General features: G+C 49.7%; 1 protein-coding gene across 1 annotated transcript in view; it reads left to right on the top strand.

Moving 5' to 3' along the window:
• LOC144158791 (uncharacterized) overlaps positions 1-23,458 on the top strand; it is a 156,597-nt gene that overhangs the window by 92,076 nt on the left and 41,063 nt on the right. Inside the window, exon 2 of the mRNA XM_077689927.1 lies at positions 6,191-6,246. The gene's annotated coding sequence lies outside the window, so the exon portion shown is untranslated. The remainder of the gene's footprint in view (positions 1-6,190; positions 6,247-23,458) is intronic.

Here is a 23,458-nt window from a genome sequence, read left to right as displayed (position 1 = left end):
GCAGCAGTGAGCGGATAACGGCGCTGCAGCCCATTATGGCGAATCACTGCTCTTCACTTCCGACAGCTTTCACATTGAGTGGAACGGCTTTCATTTTTTCATGATGCCCTGTGTTGAGCTGACCACATTTATGTGGTCACGCATTCTGTTTCGAAGCTAAGCAAATGGCAGTCAGCGCCATTTCGAACTGGCATCTTACGCTCCGAAGTTTTACACCTTGGCTACAGGGCGCCACATAGTGCAGGGTTGCGGACAAACTCCGCCGTGGGATGTTTAACGAGAGCTGAAATAATTCTCACGCGGGCGTTTTTTTTTACAGCAAAGCTGTTTAAGCCGAGCGTTATCCGCCCGTCGCACCAAAAAACCTCGCAAGGCGATGACGTCACCTCGCGTTGCCTAGCAACCCCTGGCGCAGCTGTGCATTGCTTCGTGCTCGCTTGGCTAGCCTAAACACGGCTCCGCCGAGCGTCACCGGCGTCCGCAATCAAGCCGAGACGTCACTGCGGAACACACGGTATGGAGGCTCGTGTACGGCGTCGTCGTGTTAGCTTGCGTGTGTGCTTGCGCCACGTGAGGAGCTCGCAAAAAAAAAAGAATGTACCCAGCGCGTGTGAGCATGCGCCTCGAGAGGAGCCCCCGGCGTCGGCCAGCTGGACCTTCGAGAACACTCTGCCGAGGGTTCGTGGGGGGACCACTGGCTTGCTGTTCTCCTCGCCAGTTCACGTGCGTTCACTCCTGAAGTTGGAAGCTTCGACGCCGAGTTCGCGCTAAAGAGGCCGAGCTCGCCAAGCCGGTTGCCGCGAGTTCTAGCGCGTGCTACCGCTGTGTACTTTGGGAAAGGTATGAACGGCTGAGGACTTTTAAACATCTGGGCTTAAATTGCGAAATCTATGCTATGTGCAACAACCGGGTCTCCGACGACAGGAGAGGGGTCGCCAGCTTTGCTGCTTCTCCAGCGTTGCACCACTAGTGCAAGCTGCGGCAATTTTTTTCGAGTCATTCCAATTTTGAACTTTAAGAACCCGGCAAACCACGTAACGTGCGGCAGATATCCGGAAGATGTAAGCAATCGACATTACAGATGTCCAGGAGACGTGCAGTTGGAGTCGAAATTACATATATTCAGCGTTGCTACAACTACAACAAACCCATCCAAATCACACAAAGGATTACGTAGAATCTGCCTCTCAGGGTACTGTTATATGCTGTTTATTAGATGTTACCTTAGTGGTACAGCTTCTGGATAATGTAGTGGTACGCATGCCAGACGTATATGTACGTCTATTCTACATTGTTTTGCTGTCTTTGGCACAAACATATATCAACTGGACGTGCGATGACGCTAACGCCGAGAGTTCGTATTCTGAATCCCTCCTCCACCCGAGCCTCCAGTCGAGGAGATCCTTGAAAACAATTTTCCCATGTAAAGGCGTGGGGGAATCCTCCACTGAGCCGACTCGAGGAAACACGGCGAGTGGAGAACTGACTAAGAGATGGCTAGGCACTAGTCATAATTCTTGACGACGTAGAGCGGTTTGTCTTTACATGAAAAAAGAAAACGTAAAACAGCTGACAGGGTAACGCAGAAGACTTGCCGAGGAAGCCAGAAGCGGGAGACCACCGGCGCATGGTGAACGACGTTTCTTGAAAAAAAAAAAAAAAAAAAAAGAAAACGTTTCGGCAGAATACGCAGTGAGCGCAAAAAAATGAAAACAATGATTGCGTGCAACGTGTTGGGGCGTCAACGACCGCCCAGGACCTCCCCTGCGCTTTAGTTCGACAGGAGGCGCTCCGGTCGTCGTCATCTCGTGGCCACGCCCAGGACATTAATGCGCAGCTCCGCAGCCCACATGTAAACGCAGCCGAGGGGAACTAACTGTCCACGACCACACGGACGCTGCGCGTGCACTTACGCCCGGGCGAGCTCTCGGTTATAACGAAAACGTTGCGTTTCATAAAACGCCGCTGCTGCCATCTAAGAAGACCGCTCACACGGTACAGAGATTCCCGCAAAAAGCTACGCCCATTTGGTAACGCAACATTTATTCCGCGTCCGCGTTCCACTCCGAAGACGTCGGGACTGTAAGCCCCGTCGAGCCGAGATGAAGTTTCGAGGGGTCAACGGTTTTTAGGTATACGCCCCGAAATTGTTGAACATAATGTCACGGCCCGGAGTCGTGCCTGTGAAAGATATCATTGTGAATCGGGCTACGGCAGGCATTATGGGCTGACCGTTGAGATACAATGCTTGGGCACAACTAAAGAACGGCAAATGAAGTTGCCGCTGTGCCTCATCACCGCAGCCGGATGTTACTCCGTGCGGTGCAAGTAGTGCGTTACTGGGAATATTTCGAACATGGCATAAGCCGCTTCCGTGATTTTTTTGGACTTAATAAGCTTATAACGCACTGCAGCGACGACAAAGAAACTACGTGAGAAAAGACAGACGATATCACGCATTTATATCAATATCCTTTCAAAACGCGCGCGCCTGTTCACATCCGGGTCCGTCGCTTAGGCGGAGTGATACCGTAAATGAGCTATTGCCGTTCTTGCCTTGTTCCCGAGTATACAAAGTGATGATGATGATGATGATGATCGACAGTGGTATTGCCTTTGTAGCGAGGTGATGACGTGCCATCTTAACAAGAGAAAAAGGCTAATATACCTATGTTTTACGTACTTCGTTTATTACTAGCGCTGCTCTTTGGGCAGGTACAAAAGACTTATTTGGAACAGAATACTTACTTTTTCTGTTACAGGTGGTAGCTGTCCTAGGGAAGATTTCCCTCTCTGCTTTTCGTCCACCCGCATTCTAATCTTCTAACGGAAGTTGCCCCTGCGCTTCATCACCGCAGGTGGCTGTTCCTCCGCGAGGTGCAAAGAGTGCGCTACTGCGAGTATTTTGAACGGGACACGAATCGTTTCCGGGGTGTTTTCGGCCCTAATCTGCTGATAAACTACTGCGACGACGAAAAACAAACTTCTTGAGAAAAAGCAGACGATGTCAAGTATTAAGCGCAATCCTCTTTCGCCGCTTCGGCGGTGCGATACACTATATGAGCTATTGCCGATCTGAACTTGTATCCGAGTATAGCACTACACAAGACGATATTTCAACAGAGCTTGTTGAAATATCGGGTGCTAGTTGGTAGCGCTTGGCCTGTCTTCTTTCTTGTGTATCGCCTTTGGTGTTTCGCTAAACACATTTAAGAAAGGCGATAATTGTTTCAGGGAACTGCGCACAAAATTTCCGGAATACTGACATCGCGTCACGTGCTGCAGCGTGGTACCGTAATGAATTGGCGGGAATTTCGTACATGAAGCTTGTGCACGTGGGGGGTCAATGTCGTGTAGCAACGCTCCTGGAATACTCGGATAGAGGTGCAAAGACCCCGGGGGAAACCGGAAGGCACTCCACGAAGCTCCGTTCTCTTTCTCCCAAATTTTGGCTGCAGTCCAGAAAGTTGGTTTTGCTGAATGATTTGTACTTTCTTCGCGCGGTGTGCGGTTGTTTGGCTTTTCTGCTAAGCAGGAGTGCACCGCGGAAAAGCTAGACGCACAAACAGCGAGTCTAAAACAGGGGTACGGCAGGCGTGCGGACAGATTTTTTTTAGGATACGTCACCTGTCAGCTTCGTCTTTCCCCTTCACCGCGGGGTTCCAGTTACCCATAATACAAGATCAAAACGCGTTTCCTGAACATTCATCACAGCAAACCGCTATGATCACAGCGAACCGCTGTGATAAATGCTTAAGCCCGCTTTTTGTGCATCTAGCTTTCCCGCAGTGCGCTCTTGCTGAGCAAAAAAGCCAAGAAAACACACCCCGCTTGAAGAATGTACAAGTCATTCGACAAAACCAAGTTTCCGGACTGCGGCCTAAATTTGGGAGTAGCCCTGACGCTAACTGTCTGGATGATTCGCTGTCGTAGAAATGCTCCTTACGGCATCGAACCAAGTCGTCGACGGTGAGCTGGGACATCATAGTGACGTTTTTATCTACCGGTATCTATCTAGCTTTAGTTCGTAGGCTGAACAAGAGGTTTGGATGTAATAGGATGCTCAAATCGGCAACTATATATACCGGTCGCCACTTGTGGAATATGATTCTCATCATATGTAAATGCGAAAAAAAAAAACGTTTGCAGCGAGAGCTTTCTTAGTGGGAGGGATGACGTCCTGTCAAAAAACAAATTAATTTCCCCAAAGACCGGTTGGTAGACCGAAAAGCTCTGATAAGATATCTGGACACACGGGGCGTGCGTAAACCACGGGGTTACATTGTGGCAAAACGGCTACATAAAACTCGCGAAAAAGGAACGTTTCTAGACAAGACAATACACGCATCGATCATAAAGGAGGAGTGCAATAGCATACCTTTATCTCATACACTATGCATTTCTTCGTTGGTAGATATACCTTTACTTAGTGAACAAAAACAAAACGCACTGCCGATTACTATACTCAGTAATGCGAAGTTAGTGCGTGGCGCGAACTGCAGTCTTCTAGGTTGCTGCATCTTAGGAAGTGATCGCGTGATCAGTGAACCCACGGCGGTGGGCCCTACTCTGCGGTTATCTCGACGGCGTCGCCGCCGCCGGCGAGTGTGTTTTTTGTAATTCGTGTTTGAACCTCCCGCGCAAATTTCACGCGGTTCGAAAGAGCCATGAACGGAGGAGGAGCGTCGGGAGAAAGTGTGTGGGGGAGGCAGTGAAAGAGACGACGCCATAGCAGCACGTGCCACCCTCCCCCTCACACTTTCGCTGGCCGCTCCGACGAGCGACTCCTGTCGGCCCAGCATACTGCCCTCACCCTCATACTTTCGTTACACTTTCTTCCGCCGTTTGCTTTCTGTCCTCGCTCGCTCGGTTACAACGCCGTCGCAATCGCCGCCGTCAAACCACGGTAGCGGCCTCAAAAGTGCTTGCGCACTAAAATTGAAGCATGGGTTCGTTGTTCGTTTGTGATTTGGGACTTTAAAGTATTGGACGCACTTTCTGCGACGGTTGGACGCACTTTTAAAGCAAAGCTTTCTACCTCTACCAGCCAACGGTCCTTCGTGGCGTGCGGGACAAGAAATTCCCGACGCGGCTGAGGAGGGAGAGGGCGGTTTTTAATTACGGAGCAGAGTGTAGATGTTGCGGCGAATGGTCACCCAGCATTCCCCGCCCGCTGCTCACACCGCCGGGCGTGTTGGCGGAACGGCTTTGTCGTCTGCTTTGGCGACGGTGTTTTTGGGCCTGTTTTGGCGCAGCTTCGCATCCATTTTGCGCTTCCTTTGCACGACTTGATTAACTTGTTAGACAGCACCTCCTGGGTAACCCGGACCCGAGGGAACGAAGTCGTCGTGCGGTAAAGATACGTTAAGGATTGGTTTGCAGGGCGGGAAAACAAAATGTAGAGGCAACATGCCGACATCTTGTTGCTAGAGAAACGCTACCTTTTGCGCACTGCTTGCCACGATAGACACTCCATTTTATAAATTGGTGAATATTGATTCGGTTGTGTTTTAAGAAATATTACAAAAGAGGAATCGAGCAACTCGTTTTGATAAATAGCGATTAGTTAAGTTCCCTCAGCTTTGTCGCCATTCTCAAACTTACTAAACTAGTTTGAATCGGTATAAATGTGAATCACTAAGCTCACATGCCGAATTGTTTCGGTGTCTGCGCTTGTGTCACGCGGTGGTGGAGCCCCAAGCTAGCACATCAGGATGGCTAGGTTTCGCTGTCTCACCACCCTTCGAAAGACGCTCCTCTCCGTTTTCTTTCTGCCGATGCGCGGCTGGGCTACAGCGGTGGCGTCCTCCGCTCTAGCCCCGCCGTGGATGACGCTGCTGCTGCGTTCAGGATGCTACCCCCGCGAATGCTAGGCAACGGCTGGCGGAATCTCTGGTTACACTCTTTGTAGAGCCACGTGTGTGAATTCAAGTGTCGTCGCATGGGGAATTGTTGTGGGTGTCGTTTAAAACTTTGCTTTCCACCCACCTTCCCAGCGTTGATTGGAGCCAATTTTTTACTTTCACGCTAAATTTTTGCTTTGCTTCATACTTGTTCGCATGTGATTTTGTGTTCATTGTGTTCCCTGTGCGCTTGATTTTTTGTATTGTGTAACGTTCTCAGGCGGCCAGCAGGGTCGTCGCCCCAAAATAATCGCGCGTGCCTAACACTCTCTCTTTTGTTTTCGCAGGTGTATGGATCCGCTAAATCGGTACCACCGCCTCCTCGGAGCTGCCTCCTGAACAGGTGAGCGAATTCCGCCGAAGGTGGATATAGCCCGACTCGCCGAAGTGACACCGTCGCACTGTACTGTAATAACGAAGTACAATAGGGACAGCAAATTAGTTCGTTATAACCGATATTCGTTCTAACAGTAAAGATAAGAATCGCCTATAACAAATCGACAACCTGGCTTGCGGAAAAAGTCTTCATACAAAAATGCGCTGTTTAAGGCTTCGAACCCACTATAAACAAATTAACCTTCACCTTTCTTCTTGATGCATTTTAAGCTCAATGAACCGGAACACGAGTACGTGAAACTACAACAGAACAGAGTTCACTTGACAAGACAGGACTGCGTCCTTATATGTTTGATGAAGGATGTGATCTTCTTCTGGTAGATACTGACAGCAGTGAGAAGCATGAAGTTTTCCGCAGTGTCCGCGAACAAAAGCGCGTTTATACTTGAGATGTTTCGCCCGACGGGGGGTTTTTCCAAGTAGCTTCTCAGCCTTTTGATAAAATATTTCTTCGTTACATCTGATATCGCGCTCGGCTCTCACGGTTTCAGCTTCGTTATAAGATAGTAAGTGTCATTAAAATAAAGCGTGACCAACCAAACTTTGTATTTAGTTCGCTATAGCCGATAATTTGCTATATCCGTGTTCGTTATAACGAGGTTCAACTGAACACCTGTTTTGTCACTACGTTCGCGTCAATTCAGGATTTCGCTGTGGGTTCACCCGCGGCAAGGCGGTTACTGCGGCCAAGCAACTTAGGGACGGTAGCTGTCGTGATCGTGTAGTTCCGGTTACTGGCAGCTTTTTACAGCTCAGCATACTCCCTCTTAGCGTTGCCCCGCACACATTTGTACTAAATCTCACTGAGTGGTACACTGCGAGTGAGTACAATCCAGGGTTAGAAACGCGAATTCGATTACGCGTACAGGGCCGACTACGTGTTAAGATACCGAAGGAACCTCCTTCATGTGCGAGCGGTTCGCGACCCTGACCCCACCCGACGAAGTGAGGCCAACACGAAAGAAACAGAAGTCACCGGTTTGTTCCGGGACGGCAAAACAAAAATGACATGAGTAGAAACAGCAGCTCGTAACACATACGGTCATGTAAACAACGCTGCACGGAAAAAACGTGCTGCACCGATTGTACAGAAAAATAATACAACGCTTCGCTCTACACTCACGACAACATTCGAATCGTTGTACCAAGCCAATCCGTGTGCGCCCACCACATGGGCTGGTTAGCCCTAGCTGGCCAGGGGTCGTCGGTCCGGTTGTCTGCCCCTTGCTGCCCCCATCCTGGTTCTGCTGCCGCCGAGCTGTACCGTCCAACTCCCCCCTACCGCACCCGTGAGGGCAGTCTTTATACCAGACCAGGCCGCTGTGCGCATTTTCCAGGCTTTGTTCGCACCACACGTGTTGCTTGTCCGCTAACTGTTTATCGCACACACACGCACAAGCACATGACGCACTGACGTCACTATCGGGGTTCGACGCGCGTTCGCTGCGCGGTAATCACCATACGCGGGCGCACGCAGGGGCTGCGTCCCTACCATACGTACTCATACATCCAAAAATAAGCTAACGAGTACGTAACCGTGACTTCGGGAACGTACTTTCAAGCTTGTGTGCGCACTCGTGGGCACTCGTCGGTACGTGCTCACGATTGTGTGTACTCGGAAGTTCGGTATTCATGCTCACGAGGGGCTCGTACAAAAGTGGACCTGGTTTACCGCGAAGAGACTTGGCGAAGCGTAAAGTGTGTTAGCTGGCACAAATGCCTACGACTATGTGCATTCACGTTGTCGATAGCAACATTTAATGAGTCCTCTTCGGTTTAATTACTCTCCAGATCGTTTCCCCTCGGAAAACGTTTAGATACACCAAGAATGTCTCAAAATAAGTGTCTCTGCGATGTTTTTACTGTTGCGTAGCAACTCGCTTACCGGGATGTTATAGCTACGAATCAGTGGAGGTACACAGAGTGGGCGGCTCGCTACCACATTCAGTCCCCGCTACGATGATGATGATGATGATGCTGTGGTGATCTGGATGTTTATGACGCCGATGGCGGTAATAATTATCTAAACGTGACCACGATTATATGCAGGTGAAGAGTTTTGTCTTCCGTTTTCATTTCCACGCGATTTCTGAATACGCCTTGCAGCAGAAATTGGGAGTTTGAGGGCGATATCACGGATGTCGCCTAGGATTCAATAAGTCAGAATGATAGGGTGACTCCGCTTCGGTGAAGTGCTTTGCCCGGAAAAGGAGACGGCAAGTAAGTTCAGGAAAGTACTCCAAAACTTTTCTGCGTCCTCATCGGTCGCAGAGGGTGGTCAATTAAACCAAGCTCGCAAGATGAGCGGGCGCAGTCTTTCCAATCTCTGGCGTCCATCCTCTGCTATAGTACAAGGACCCCTTTTTGAAGGCCGGTTCCGTTGACTGGCAATACAGGGCGGACGATATGTCGTATCAACGCGAATAAGCCAAGTCGGGGCACCTCACCTCCGTTCTCATGAAAGTTAAGTCCGGTAACACTAATTGTAATGGTTGTGCAGATAAATGTTTCATGTACTCGCCGGTACAGCAAGAAAAACAAGGAAAACCGTTTACGGAATCGCTGAAACCGAAATCTGAAATCTCTCTTTCTTCGAAGTGTTGCACTCTCTTCACTCGAGTGCATAGAAAAGACGCCGCAACCGCTTTTAAGAAAGTATCGCTTATAGCGAAGCCAGTTTCCTGTGCAGGGGACATTGTTACAACGAGGTTTTAACCCTTTCAAACCTGGTGTCCCTCACTGAGGACATTACGCGAAATTCCCATACCGCGTCGAAAACAAAATGAAAGCGGCTAGTTTTCTGGGAAATAGTTGTTCAAGGATGCCTCGTGCGATAGGTATCAGCAGTCTTCCTTTTATTTTTTTACAGCTGATCACTAGAAAGGAGGGCGTTGCAGTGAAGACGAGGTTGACGTCGGGGTGACCCTACGGGCCGAGGTCCTACTTTGACGACATGGCTGTAAATGTAAAAATACGTGCACTACCACCCTTAGTTTTTGTATGTGGGAACAGTGGTTTATAAAATTTGAGGAAACAAGCAATGGAATGGAATATATGACTTTATTAGGAGGAGGCCAATAGACCCTGTTGTGGCACATGGTAAAAAGGTACGGGAAGATGGTTCATATGAATCTTTTCAGTGCACTGAGAACGTTCATTTAGCACGTTATGTCTGGCTACGCCCACAGGGGTACCATATGGTAGTGGCGAGGACACTGTAATACGACGATCATTTGGAAATCGAAAAGGACCCGTTCTGAAGCCGCAAAGGGTGTTTTTGGGGGATCATCTAGAGTGGGGGTGACGATCCGCCATCATACCCCTTAAAATTTTATCGCGTCCTAATTAGATGTCATGCCTGTAAATTGTTAATTACCAGCACCAGAAGCTCAATTTTGTTAGCAAGCTCATACAAGTTCACGAAAAGCACACAGAAAGAAAGTTTTTGCTTGCACTAAAAAATTAAGGGCCGAAAAGGTTAGCGTAGATGTGCAGCCGCGCCACCCAGCGCTACTCGTTCGACGTACCGGGAAAAGGAAGCAGAAAAGAGTCCGAGACACCGACGACAGACACGGCGCTTAGGCGAGCTGGGTCGGCGAAAATCTTCGTCGCGAACAAAATGGATCGTCCACGGAGAGCAGCAGCAGCGGCCCACGCGAGGTGTTCGTTTACACGCCCGTTTCTCGCCGTTCCTCTCTGTTGTGTGCTCACGAGGCGAGAGAAGTCGTTAGCCAGCGAGAACCCGTGAAAGTGAACCTAGCGTATGCACACAAAGGAGTAACGAGAACGCGAGAAGTGCGGCTGTTTACGGGGAGCTGTTGTTGCGCCTTTACTCTCGCCGCCGCTGCGGGGATTCAAGAAAGTGAGGGAATGCGCATGCGCGCAGCGGTGAAATGGACGATGAGCCGAAATCTGTGTCAGTGGAGCGACCCGGCCGCGGCGAATGTCGGGTCGCACTACGGCAGGAAGTGCATGAATGTCGCGCGCGTAAGGATTAAAAAAAAAGGGGGGGATGAGAAAGCAGGAAGTTGTTCTGTTTTCTCTTACTCTGGAACTCAGTGTCTTAAATGTGTGTAACCTGTTCAGTTGGTGTCACTTCCCGTCAACAGGGCGGTCCTGGCGAGACTTGTGTTCATGTATATTTGATTAAAAGTGACAGGAAAAAAACGTGGCAAGGTTTATTCTGACGTTTCGGCCAGAGGACCGGCCTTTCTTTGAGAAGGCAGGCCGGGCAATGGCCTAAATAGTGTTGCATCATGGTTGCCATGGCAGCAGTCATAGTTGGTTTCACCCACTCAGCCAAAGCGCTTCCGCTTGGTCACTGCTAATTTTTGATGTGAGGCTGGCTAGTCAGTAAGGGGAAGTGGATTTGCCAATTGTAAAAAACCAAAACAGACCGCTCCCATCCAGTACATTAATCAAAGCTGGTCTCGTTGCGCATCTGCAAGTGATAACTTAGTATTGATTTATACCCAATCGGGCAAACCGCTTCATTTCACTGATTAGTCGGAGTGACTATCAATAAAACAGTGACTCTAGCTAGTGAGGCAGCGGAAGCGGCTGGGCAGGTTGGGTGAAATCAACTATGACTGCACCCATGGCGGCCATGATGCAACACTAATGAGACCACTGCCGGCCGGTCCTCAGGCGACACGTGAGAGTAAACCTTGCCACGTTTTTCATTGTGAATTTTTAGTCGTGTAGTTATTCTGACAGCCAAGAGCAGTTTTTTTAAGTATATGGAACCTCGACTGCCCCTTTAAAAACCATTCTCTCTCTCTTTCTTCATCATCATCGAGATATATGTCTGGCGTGCAATCACGTTGTAACTGTTTCGGTGGTGTTGGCTAGTGCCTACCTCATTGCTGGCCGTGCATCACTGATGCCAGTCGTGCGCTAAAACCCACTACGGGAAAGCCAACTTTACGCAGTGGGAGGCACCGGGGTGATGATGATGATACACAGAAAAAAACGCTTCCCATGGTTTTTTTCTTTTAATTGCGATAGCTTGCCCTACGGTATAACAAGAAGTTTTAAAGGTACAATATTGCACCAGTTTCGCGCAAAAATTCAAGAGACCGGTACTGGGGTCCCCATAACCAACGCTTAAAATTTGAGGGTCTCCAAGGATGGTGAACTGTGTCTCGAAGGTGTTTAATTCGGGAGTTTCTGAGACCTGAGCAAGTCCACAACGGGTGTTCAACGTCAGCTTCTGGCGCAGGAGTCACACAGAAGGGACAGGTGCCCGCAGACAGGGCGTGGTATCGGGCAGGCCAAGCGTGAGTAACTGCCGGGGATAGTGCCACACCAACTCGAATGCTCCGCAGCAAGACCTCCTCCCAGCGAGCGAGTCAGTTCCACACGGTGGAAGTAAAGCACGCGTGGCGCGGCGGAGGTTCTCTTTTTCCACCAACAGTTCTAGCGCAGATACTAAAAGAAGTGGTAGTGGCCGCGGGAGGTCTCTTCCGTGGCAGGCGCGATCTGCCGCAGTGTGGGCAGGAAGCATGTCCAGGCGAATCCACAACACACGGACAGGGCATGGGCAGGTGTCCATAATCGCGTGAATGCATGCAGCCAGGCTTGTACACCACGTAATGCGACGTTGAGTCTGGGAAAATTTCCAGCTTCACCTCACTAGTCACAGTCAATGCAAGCACCTGCAGGTCCCCCCCCCTACCCCCCCCCCCCCCCCGTTATGGAGCAGACGTGTTTCCGATTATGCCATTCCGACACGGTTCGAAACAGTTTGGATTTTTTACTTTGACATTGGCTCAGGCTTGAATGGGCGAAAGCTTCACGGTTTAACCAGGTTTCTCTTAAGAAAGGGCTTTGATTTTCTTTGTGTTCCCTTGCATCTTATTCTGAGGCGCACTTTCGTGGGCCTCCACGTCCCCTGGCTGCGGCTGCAGTAGGCGCTCAAGAGTACATCGCAGTAGAGACATCTCTACAGACATGCACAAATACGTCCTGTGTTGCGATTGTGTCCAGCTATCGTTACCATAGAGATGACCCTTCTCCCACTGGGCCGTTATGTTATCTCTCTTACTGGCTTAGCCAATCGCCCATTGTATGCCTTACGCTGTTAGTCCAAACATTTTTCGCTGCTTTTCTAATCAGCATGCTCCGACTACTCCTGTAGACCCATCAGTGGTGTGGTTGTGTGCTCTCACGTATACCGTCGTCATTATCCTGTCCCGTTGCGTCATTCTCTTCTTCACCTTTGATAGCCCTACATTAACGTAATGAGCGTAAACGTGCTTCTTCTGTAATTAGCTTGCTAAAGTTATTCCTTTAGGCCAAAGTGCACGTCTCTAATACGCGTCTAAGTAGGTCGGAGGCCACGAAGCATTTTCCAGGTCCTTCTTCAGCTAGGTAGAGCCTATACTCGGCCGTTGTGTAGGCGATGCGTGTTGGACTCGCATTCCATGGTCCCTGGGTCGAATCCCAGACGCCCATTTGAGCCAGCTTTCTTTACTTTTCTCCTCTTTGCGTTGTCGGCCATTTTTGGGACAATCGCTGGGTGACGCCAGCGCTGGATGACAGATTATCGCGTAATGAGGAATTTAATGGCTTCTCTATAATAACAGACCTGTCCGGCTTCAGTTTACCCTGTGTCTAATTGACCTTGGCGTCTTCGTCTCTCGCGACCTTGAGAGGAGGGAGAAGGTTTTAAAGACTCACTTTCTCCGCTCCGCAAGCAGCGCCTCCAGGCGAGTTTGTCCAAGCTAGCTATTCCTTCATGTTAGGGCTTCTTGGACGCCTTCCATAATCAGCGTCCTCAACGCCGCGGCCGCCGGTCAAGCGGAAGGTGGAGGGTAAACAAGAGGACGAGCGTGTCTCTATTTACCTGCAGACGTCCCTTCACCCGCCGCGTTGACCGCACTCTCATCGTGTTATGGGGGTCTTCGCGTGCCGCCTATGATTAGACCGAGCGAATCCTTTGTTTGGCGAGGGGACGGTAACACAGCGCGCTGCATGTTGCGCAATCGCCCATTACGAGGGAACGACTACGTTCCGGGCTCGGCTTGGCTTATTAAAGGCGCGCTGCGTCGTCGTGTGTTTTCTGCATTCGTGTTGCGTATTTGCTCGTCGGAGCTGTCGTTTTGTGCGCACGCTTTGGCGGCCGCAGCGGGGTGTTGGGGTGAGATGAGCTGTTTGGCAGGTGTGGGTGAATAGATGGGGAAGGCTGGAGGGGTTTGTCGCGCCGTCAACGTCTCATCGTCGGCGGTAATAACGAGATGGGACGGCGGGACTCGATTATGTGCTTTCGGAGTTGTGGCTCCTTCTCGTCTCTTTACGGTGATGGTTGAAACACGCGAAAGCGATAACGAGTTGAGAGAAGGGACGTTTCTGGGCTCAGAGTGAGAGGCTATTTATGGCTGTCTTCTCTGTGTGAATCACGGCTGGCTTGGAACCCTGTATAGAGAATAAACCATCACTTTGTGAGAAGTTCTGGAGGAAACGGCCTTGGCAACCAGTTCCTGCGTACACGTTGGACGCGTGGTCATTTTTTTTTCACCGTTGTGTTTTATTTTTGGCGTTGGGAATGTTGATGGCGAAATTCCGACAATTTTGTGGCAGTCTTTTCCTGTGGGCATAAACACAGCCACGTCCGGCAGGCTCTGGACAAAAAGTTTGAAGCAATGGTCTATAGCAAACTTCGCTCTTACCGTGAGGATTTCCTCGGTTTGTATTCAGTCGGACGCAATAGAATCTGTAAAGTCGTTGAATAAGAGTTCCGACAAGGCTATCAAAAATTATCTGCTTCAAAGTTGGCATCCATGCTTATGGCACTCGTTGTTGATGCAGGAAGCTACCTGCGACTTTTTCGCCGAATGAGCAGAATGTACAGTGGTATTCCAGGCCAATGGCACGTTCCGCGCCTATAGCATGAAAAGTTCCTTGATGTAGATTCAACTGAACACTACAGTCTCTGTTATAGGTTCGTTCAAGTAAAGATTCGACATCGAGTAGAAATGGTGTGCGTCAAACTTAACACACATGCCTCTTACACCCGAAGTTCAATTCAAGCTACCTACCAACCTGTCGCGGTGGCTCAGTGGCTAAGGCGTTGTGCTGCTGAGCCCAAGGACGCGGTGGCGATTCCGGGACGCGGCGCTCGCTTTTCTGCTGGAGGCGCAAAGCGATAACGCCCGTGTGTTCGAGATTTCGGCACACGTTAAAGACCCCCAGGTGGTCAAAATTAATCCGGAGCCCTCCACTACGGCGGGCCTCATCGCCCGTGTAGCGTCGGTGCGTTAAACCTGATAACCAATCATCGAATTCAAGCTACCTGCGACTTTCGTGCCAGACGATGAGATTTAGGCTGTTAAAAATACTGATGCACGTAAACACTGCCTTATATTTCGTGGCTGCGAAAAGGCAAGCACCGAAATGACTACGCGAAACAGAAAAAGAAAGTGATGGCTTCTGGTTAAAAAAACCTATTTGCACTATATGCACTCAACTGACTGATTAGCAAAGTTAATTAAACCGATCAATCCCTTGAAGATTGGGCCAATTCATAAAAGAGTCGTTGTTACTTGCTTTCGATTCAATTAAACGATTGCTATCTTAGGTTCTCTGCCTAATGATTATGTTGGTGCTGCAGTGTATGGGAAATGTTCTGTCTGAGCCACAGCGACCTTGATAAACCGAAATTAAAGCGCAGAAACTGCAGCAGGTGAATACATGATATGGTCTATGTAAGGGGGCAAAGTTTTGAAATAGTGGACGGGCATAGAGCGAGTTTGCGGGTAGGTAATGTCAGTAATGTTAAAGACATATTAGTCGAAATTAAGAAGACGAAATGGGTGTAAGCAGGGCATGTAATGCGAAGCAAGACAACCGCCGGTCAGTAGGGGTAACAGAGTGGATCCCGAGAGAAGGCAAGCGTGACAGGGGACGGCAGAAAGTTAGGTGGCCCGATGAGATAAAGAAGTTTGCGGGGATAAATTGGTCGCAGTTAGCACAGGAACGGGATAATGGGAGATCTATGGGAGAGGCCTTTGCCCTGCAGTGGGCGTAGATAGGCTGGTGATGATGATGAATGTCAGCACAGCATCGCTTCCGTGGTGCAGTGAAACTTATAAATAAATAAAAAAAACGAATGCTTACAAAAACTCGCCACTAGGAATTGTCTGAGAATGCGGAAGCATAAACCGTTCTGTTATACACCGGTCCCTTTTAAAATAGGCGTCTCTACTGTATAAAGCTCATTGATGGAAATACATTTTCTCAGGGGTAACATATATAGTCTAACATCAAAGTGAAAGGCCCTACAGGGCCTTCCATTAAAAAAAAACACACACACCTGTATACCTCGGGATCCTGTAAAGTAGGCTTCCCTGCTGAAGACACGTGCATTGCCCGGGAAATAAATTGAAGGGGCTCTATAAGCTGATCTTGTGCGGGGAAAGCGTGACATTTCAGCGTCACCGACGCACAAGCTACTTTCCTCGTAGAGTTTACATAGAAATGCTCGTGCAGTTAAAAAAAAAAAAAAGAAAGAACTACAGCTCGTTTTCCTGCACAGCTTTAATTCCAGTCTTTCTTTGCCTTCACGGCAGCAAGCAAGCCCCGTTTCTCTCAATTAGGAGACAGCGCCAGCGAGCGAAACTGCTCAGGACACGCACACGCACTCGTAGCAGTTGTTTCGATACGTTGCACGCGCACAGATTGCGCTCGTCGGTTCTATTTCAAGCGGCTCAGGCAGCTCAACGTTGGGGGTCGTGGCCCGAGAAAGAGCAACAGCTTCACGCTATCTACGATGGGGTCTCGGACAAGCATCCTCGCGCTGTCTCGAGTATACACGCTGGAGGCTGAAGTTGATGGCATTACTCGCCGCCTAAGTGTTTTGTCTTTCCGTACACGTGCGGGTTGACTGCGCCAAAATTCGCGCCGTGTGAGTCGCTGCATATGCGCGTGAGAGAATGGTATACGGATGACGTGGTGTGTATACGTTAATCCGGCTTGTATGTGTTTGTAATGCGCGGAGAGCGTGCATCGAGGGGCATGCGGATGGCCTTTGGGAACCCGTCCAGGATCGCGAGCCGGACGCGTTGAAGGAGAAAGTGCACGGAGGAGGATGTTCGCGTGTAACTGGACGCGTGTAGCGAAGTGTGAGTCAGCGCCGCTAAAATATCGGAGATTAGCTGTTACATCGACCTCTCCGGAAGCGTTATCGTCAGAGGGTTACACTCTGCATGGCGGTAGCAGAATGACCCACACACGCAGAAAACGATGCGCGACGCAGAAGCTGAACTTCCAAGAAAACTATCCTTTTAAAAGCAAAAGCCCGTGTTTCTAATACGCCTTAGAAGAACGACAAACTGAGCGAGTTGGTGCTGTTTCATTGTGAAAAACTGTGCAGATACGCACACAAAACAGATTTGTGTCGTTCGTACGTTTCTTTTGTTGTGTGTGTATTTCTGCACACCCCAAAATGCAGAATGTGTGAGGCTGAAAAAGCCGACCTAGCCCACATCTTATGTGGGCTAGCCCACATCTTATGTGGGCTAAGCCCAAAGGCGAATGACATCTGTCTAACCAAATAGAATGGGAGACTACGCTGACCAGCTCTGATCCTGAGACCCAAAATCAGGTCGTGGACTGGGCTTTGGAAGTCGCCATGAAGCAAGGTCTTCTGGCCACCTCACGGAGTCAAGAAGAAGCCCATCATTGATCAAACTCAAAGATTGTTGTCTAAATGAAGTTGTTCCTCCTCCTCTGCGCAGTTTCTAATATGCGTCTAATATGTGTCTAATATTCGTTCCTAATGTGTCTAATATGCGTCTAAGGCCGGGTTCATACTGTCGTCCCAAATGTCGTAATATCTTTAAGTAATGACGTCATGACGTCTCAGCCAACCGAACTGCGTGAAACGTCGCCTTTTATGTCCATAACGCACGACATGGCTGTTACGTCGGTAGTCTGAACATAGCCTAAGGCCGGGCTCACACTATTGCCGTAACTGTCGTAATAACTTTAAAGAATGGCGTAATTTCACGTCTCAGCAACCGAACTGCGTGACACGCCGTTTCTTTTCGTCCACAGATCACGACATGGCTTTTACGTCGATAGTCTGAACATAGCCTAATATGTGTTTCTAACATGCGTCTAAGCGCATAAGCTCCAGTAACTCCTGATTGAAGCTGCCGAACTTGTCATTCTTTTTAGTTCAATTCCGGTGGCGGCAGGTGCGTGTCAACTGTCCTTATCTCTCTCGAACGTGCGTAACGACCGACTGTATAACGTCCTTTTCAACGATATAGCGTTCGAACGCGTATAACACGAATAAATGGTCTTCAATATGCTTTTGTTTTGCCGGCCTGTATTTATGTACCTGTAACTCCCTGCTACAGTGACTCAGAGGTGCTCTTCGAGGTTTGCTAATAAAAATGAAATAAAAGTTCTTGCGGCGTCGAATGGACGGACACTGAAAATGATGTGAGGTCCAATAGCAAGCAATCCCCGTTTTACAACCTAGAGAAGAATACCATGGTCTGGCTGCCTCCCTGACCTTCTGCTTTCGCCGCAAATACAAACGACTACTCATGTCCTTGCGTCACCAAGTTAAAAATGGCGCCGGAAACCGCGCCCACCATTACCGCGCCAATGTGCTCGTCGCCGGTTTATAATGACACCTGCTTTACGAACTCTCTTTTTCCTTGGTGAAGTTTTATTTTTGCTTCTTTCTCTCTATTGCGCTTCATAAGAGAGGCTATGATTTCGCAGTTTGTGCCGTTCGCGGGGCGATTCTCGCTGAGCAATTTCCTTTCTCCCCCGGAAATTTAAAGTGCGGCAATATCTTTCTAACCGCACACATCATGCGAAGCCGTTTGAGACCGAGTAAGGAGAAGAAAAGGTGACTACGTTTGTTCTTTAGTTTGCTCTTTATTTTTCTCCCTTCGTAAAAGACGCTATTTCTCTGTGTGTATAAGTCGCGGCCGATTCCACTGCGACGGCATGGAAAGGAGATGTGGTGCTTATGCATGGTATAGCCCGTGATGGCCGAACGCCTCGCCGGTAGGTCTTCGTGCAAGGTCACGTATTTTAAGCCACTCTTCTCAAGGTGTTATTGGTGCAGAAATATCATTACGTAGTTGGCGAACCCTACTACGGTGGTTAGCAGCACCGCTCAGTTACTGTACACGTCCAAATCAGGCAAGCCGCCACGAGAGTGGTCCTTCTTGTGTAAGTTTCTGTGCCTTGATTAATCCTTGGTAAGTTTCGGTCATGTGCGGGACTGTGCTGGGCATTCGCAGTTAGATTATCTTGTCAACTGCGCCAATCATCGCCACAATGTCCAATGATAAAATGGCTGTTAAGCACAGGCTGTCTCAGTATGGAAGCAACTGGACAGTTCAGAGACATCATCGTTCAAGCCATCGGGCTGGGTAATATGTACCAGTTTTCAGGACCTGCGACTGAGCTCGGGTAATATTGTCGCATACGTTTGGAATTCTGTGCATTACCGTGGTTTGGAATTAATGTTCGTTAAACATTCTCTATACGGATGTAGACGTCTCGCACCGGCGACGAAGTTCCCGTCTGCATTCCATTGCTGTTTATGGTTATGGGACAAGGCGGCACGCTTTTCAAGGCATATCGCATGTTACCATCGACTGCGTCTGCACTGCCGCCCGCGTCTCAGCGTGTCTATCGCCTGCAATGTGCGTCGGCGGTGCGCCGGAGGGGCGTTGGCACGACAGAACTGCAGGGCTGCTGCGGCGGTCGTTTTTGTCCCCGCGGGCAGAGGTCTTGGCCAAACACCTTCAACATGATAGAAGTGTCTCTACATCGTCTTCTCGCGGCGGTTTCTTTTTTATATATAAATTAGTACTGTTTCTTCGCGGCACCTTAGTGCCGCTACTCGATGTAGACTACCAACAAGAGCGCATAGACGGTCACCGGTCTGGTTGTGAAGGCAACGTTAGAGACAGGGCCTTCTTCGTACCGACTTGAAAGTCTACTTTCCAGTCGATTGTCAGGAAACGCCCTTTCGGAGCAGATTCCAGCGGGAGCGTAGAGTGGGAGGGGACCAAGCGGCCCTTGGCGAACCTGGCGCACAGCTGATAGCGTAGATGCATCCCCAGCGGCGGAGTGTCTGTGCCGCGTGCACGTACCAAAACCAGCGACCTCGACACATTCCGTCGCCCATTGCCATATCAATGGGGGCATCCGGTCGGGACGAGACGATCGCCTTTCTCGGTGATAGCTGTGGAATTCTACCTTCTGCATTATGTCTCCTGTTGGTTCTCAGTCAGCCAGCATGCAATCTGAAACATAATCCGTGGATGTATGGTGGGTTGGGTTTTGAAAATGTATCAATGGCATATACGATCCATCGCTTTGAACTCCTTTCTTCACTTTAACTCGAGAGCTTACGAGCCGAAGGAATTTCAGTCGCGCTTTCTCATAATCGACCGCGTGTCTTCAAGTTTTCATCTAAGTTAAAATAGCCATGCATGGTCAAGGTTCTCTGGGACGAAAACAGAGTTTCGCCACCAGAACAAAGTTAGTTCCTCTGGTGTAGTATTTGGCGATATCCACACATTTCGGAAGATGCCTTCGTCCTACTCGGGAAATAAATTGGCTGAAGATAATTGTGATGAACAAACAGAACGTGCCAGCATAGCCATACATCCCCGTGACAGATAAGAACCGGAAACCACCAGGAAGTACGTCTGGCGCTTAATCTCGCCCTAGCCCTACACCCTTTGTGGCCGTTGTTCATCACTGCCAGAGCAGGGCACAACGCTGTCTGTGTGCCGGTATACGCGCGCACACACGCACACAACCGCGGGGCCTCGGCGTGGAGGCTTCCCAGCGCTCGCACGTTTCGTGGGCGTGCTGCAGGCTGGCGTGCTGGCGCCGCTCTTGTTGCCGGCCGCGGGTGGGCGCGTTCGGCGTGCGCTGCAGCTGTTTCGTGGCCGTGTCCGGGCAGCTCGCCCGTACGTGTTTTAAACGCGCCGCTAACGTGTAACCTACATCCAGCGGCCATCGATGCAGAGGCCGGCGAGGCTGTGTGCGCCGATTGGAAAACCCACGCACTCGGACACCCCGCCGCGGAGGGCGCCCTCTCTCCCCGTCCCACCGATGCGTGTGGATTGGCGAACACGGACGTGAACAACAACAACCCGCCTGCACACACTGCGCCCGGATTCTTACGTTTTTGCTTATCCGCCGACTCTCGCTGCGAGCTCATTTAAATATCAACGGCGGAAATTGCCGACGCGCCGCATGGCTGACCCGAAGCCCTGTGGACGACGCAGGGCGTCGCCACTTGTATTCCGGAAGCTTCTGAAATTGGTTTGTGGCATCGTGAGAACATACGCGGCAGCGTGATACGGGGCTATATACATGGGCAGCTGTCAAGCACATAAAATGCAAGTTAGAATATAGGGGTACGTGTGCCAAATTTTCGGCGCACGATAAGATACCCACGCGGTCAAAATTTACCTGTAGCCCTCCGCTACGGCGCGCGCGCTTCATAGCCTAGAGATGTAGGCCCCAAATTTTGAGTAGAGTATGAGACCATGAACACTCCAGCTTCAGAGTTTCTTTTAGAGGGCTAATGGCACGTATCCTACATTAAATACAGCATCGCACTTGAAGATAGCAGAGGCACTCGGTTTAAGCATGATTGTACGAAATTTCGAACATTTTAAACGAACGATTTTCTCTTTTTAACAGCAAAACTGTGTAACCTTTTAATCCCGCCGTCAAGGGTTACGAAAAAACGCACCCAAGCCAAGCGTACGTGAACGTGCGCCTCGTGAGGAGCGCCCGGCGTCGTCCAGGCTTGCGCGTGAGCTTGCGCTACGCGTGGAGCTCGCTTAAAATACAAAGAAGAAATACCGAGCTCACGTGAGCATGCCCGTCGTGAGGAGCGCCTGGCGTCGGCCAGCTCGACCTTGGAGAACACTGTGACCAGCGTTCGTGGCGCGATCTCTCGCGTGCTGTTCTCGTCCCCGGTTCACGTGCGTTCGCCCCTGAAGTAGGGAGCCCAGACGGCGAGTTCGCGAAGCCGGCGGCCGCGAGTTCTGGAGCGTGTTAACGCAGTACACATTTGGAGAGATGAGGAATCCTACGGTCAAAAACAACCCAGGCGAGCCAGTCATCGAGAATTTCCAGCGGCACGTTGGGAAATTCATGTGAGGCGCAACAGCCGGGTCTCCGGAGACGACGGGAGAGGGGCCGCCAGCTCTGCCGCTTCTCCAGCCTTGAACCACTAGTGCTAGCTGCGCCCATTTATTGTAACTGTCTATATGTTGAAAAATGTTCGTATTAGGCGAAGCTTTGAGAAGGCGCCGGCATTTTCCGGGTCTCTTCGAGTTCATCTTACGACACCTCGCAGGCCTGTTAGTGCGTGCATGTGTAAAGTAGAAAAAAAGAAAGAATTGCATAATTCGGCAGTCTCCCAATAACACGTCTACTGCCTCCAGATTTTATTTTTGGGTGAAGATACCCAGGTGGTCAAAATAATACCTGAGCCCTCCACTACGGCGTGCCTCACCTCCTGTGTAGCGTGCGCGTGTTAAACCCCACAATAAATAAATAAATAAATAAATAAATAAATAAATAAATAAATAAATAAATAAATAAATAAATAAATAAATAAATAGTTTTGCGTGTGCGTGTAGAAGCAATGACGTGCTTTTGTCAACCCGTCGTCCCGACCTCCGAATAGCGTTAGGACAGTAATCAAGACTGAAAACCAATGCCGCTCCGCATTACGACAAGGGACGCAGCCTCGCGCTATTTGCCAAAGCAAAGAGCGTAATGAAGGACGCGGGGTTTCTTGTACCAGTGCAGAAATAGCGCGACTATGCCCACCTTCACAGCCAAGCGGTGTTGGGGTAAGAACATTATTACCGGTTTGCACGGATTCGCAAGATCATCCGCGAACCGACGCGAGCAATCGTTAAAAAAACCGGATGCTCCCATAACATGCATCATCGTTTAGTGACAGTGGAAGGGTGTTTGTTCGGTGCATGACGCAACATCACTGTGTGCGCCTGAGTGCACGAGTGGTAATCGACTGTAGCATGGAACAGCCGAGTGCGGAAGCCCTACCCCTCATGTCGTCTGCCCCAGTGATTTATACACCCCCCCCTTACACACACACATCCCAGAAGGATTTCGACACCTCGAAAAGATTCCACAACCACAAACACCCAACCTAGGGATTTATACACCCCCCAATAGCCCCCCAACACCCCTCCAGAAGGATTTCAACCTTCCCCCTCCGAAAAAATTGAAACTCGCGATAAACCCCCTGGTCTACCCCGTCCATGTTGTTCGACTACTATGCTGATCGGTGTTACGAACAGTGGGCAGTTGCACTTACACTGCCCGGGCTACCGTAGCACGAGTTTTAAAGTTTACCCGTAGATTTGGCAAACCCTTGACGAAGCGAGGGAGCGCGCGAGTTTATACTCTCGATAACAGACGGGTTCCTTGGCCTAGTTGGTTCATGTAGGGGCATTGTAACGTAGTGGCACCGCAAAACACTTCAGCAATCTATGAAAGAGGGAGAGATAACTTGCTTTTATTGCAGACAGAGAGCGTAGTATAGCGACAGCTTAATGGCTTCTGCGTGCACGCTAACGAGAGAAATAAAAGGAGAGGATAATACTTGCGAAGACGTCGCTTAAACAGCGTTTACGAGAGCAGTTTGTTCGCGAAGGAGAAATTACTCCGTTTTTGCAAGAATTACTTCCTCGTGCTTTCTGGCGCTGATCCGCATCTGGTGGTTCTATTCTGGTGCTGCTGTTTATCCTGTTTATCCTTATGTAAGGAGCTTTAGCCGTTACTAATTGGTATAGCCGGTAGTGCTTTTTTGTAACCACCCCAGATACTTCTGGATATTTCCTTATGACAGTAAGGCCATGACGTCGTTAACGATGCCAGTCGGACTTTTGAATCCTACCTTCACTGTCAGGAAGCCATAACAGTCTTACGTTTTGATCTCTTGTTGTCGGTAATACCATGCTAGTCTTGCTTAACCATCCCAATCGTACTTGTGTATCTTTACTGTCAGAAAACTATACCAGTTTTACTTACAATGCCAGTCGTGCCAGGATCTTACCTTCACCGACAGTAGCTATGGAAGTCTTGCTTAGCCATAGCAGTGTTACTTTCGGCCCTTGCCT

Source organism: Haemaphysalis longicornis, unplaced genomic scaffold, assembly GCF_048455015.1.
Source record: "Haemaphysalis longicornis isolate Haplotype H1 unplaced genomic scaffold, Haemaphysalis longicornis Haplotype H1 scaffold_10, whole genome shotgun sequence".
Taxonomy (NCBI): Eukaryota; Metazoa; Arthropoda; class Arachnida; order Ixodida; family Ixodidae; genus Haemaphysalis; species Haemaphysalis longicornis.
The sequence above is the reverse complement of the archived record's forward strand: the minus strand, read 5'-3'. Positions and strand labels throughout refer to the sequence as shown.